Here is a 1097-nt window from a genome sequence, read left to right on the forward strand (position 1 = left end):
TAGGGCAAGAAAGTGTAGATAGAATAGTGGCTGCTGTAAGGGCCGTTGGAAGAGATTTTGAGATTTGACAAGCAGGTGGTCATTGGGGCTGAGGGAATGACTAAGTATGTGTTTTGCAAGTCATGTATCATGTTAAGTAACCAGTTTTCTCGACTCTAGTTCTGTAACCAATGTCCAAGCGGCTTGACTCATGTAGCCAGTTCTTTGGTTCTGTAAGCGCTTCGTGCACCTGCAGTTCGCAGTTCAACCGGTACCTTCTTTCTCTAATCCTCTAAGTGTCCTCCTTTGTGGCACTAACAGCACATATGCGGTCTTGAATCGTGTCTAGGTCCGCCCATAGGCGCGTGGTCTCCATGTAGCGAGAATTAATAGGTGGTAGCCGCGATACAAGGCTACAGACAATAATTGATGATGGTGAAGAGCGGGATGTAGACATAGGATTTATCTAGATAGTTCACTATTCAAAACGGTATGCGCGTACATAGTATAAGATTGAAAGCTTCGATATAGTATGCCGATGCGCCGAGACTGAGAAACTGAAGATTTAAATAACGCAAAATTGATGCGCCAAGATAGTACAGCTGCGCAGTCCAAACCCCATCAGCCACGAAGGAGCTCGTATTCGTTGTGTCCCTAGCAAGCTACACTGCTATCTGGAGCTATAATGAAATAACACGAAACAAGCAAATTCTATATTATTCAAAACTTATCAGCTGTATTATGATAAGTGGGGCTATTGGCATATATGCTTGAAATTATAATGTCTTTTGTCGGGATATATCTACTTGACCTTCTGCATGGTGAAGAAGGTTAGCCTTTTTGCACCACATCTTTTTATTCACTAGAATGGAAAAATAATCTAACCACGCTAATGATAGATTGGAGTATGCTAAACACAAGCGTGTTTGTGACTTAATCCTCTGTGAGCATTCCGTCTTGTATTTCAGGTCGCTAATAATGCTAATACTATAGTTATTATTGTTTTCTATAACGTGGTTCATAAGCGAGCGGACACCCCAAGCGAGCGGACACCTCCCCACCAGCGCGTCGACGTTCAGACTACAACGCGTTATGTCTCAACCACATCAGGATTCAAC

This window comes from Exserohilum turcica (genome assembly GCF_000359705.1).
Source record: "Exserohilum turcica Et28A unplaced genomic scaffold SETTUscaffold_10, whole genome shotgun sequence".
NCBI classification, from domain to species: domain Eukaryota; kingdom Fungi; phylum Ascomycota; class Dothideomycetes; order Pleosporales; family Pleosporaceae; genus Exserohilum; species Exserohilum turcicum.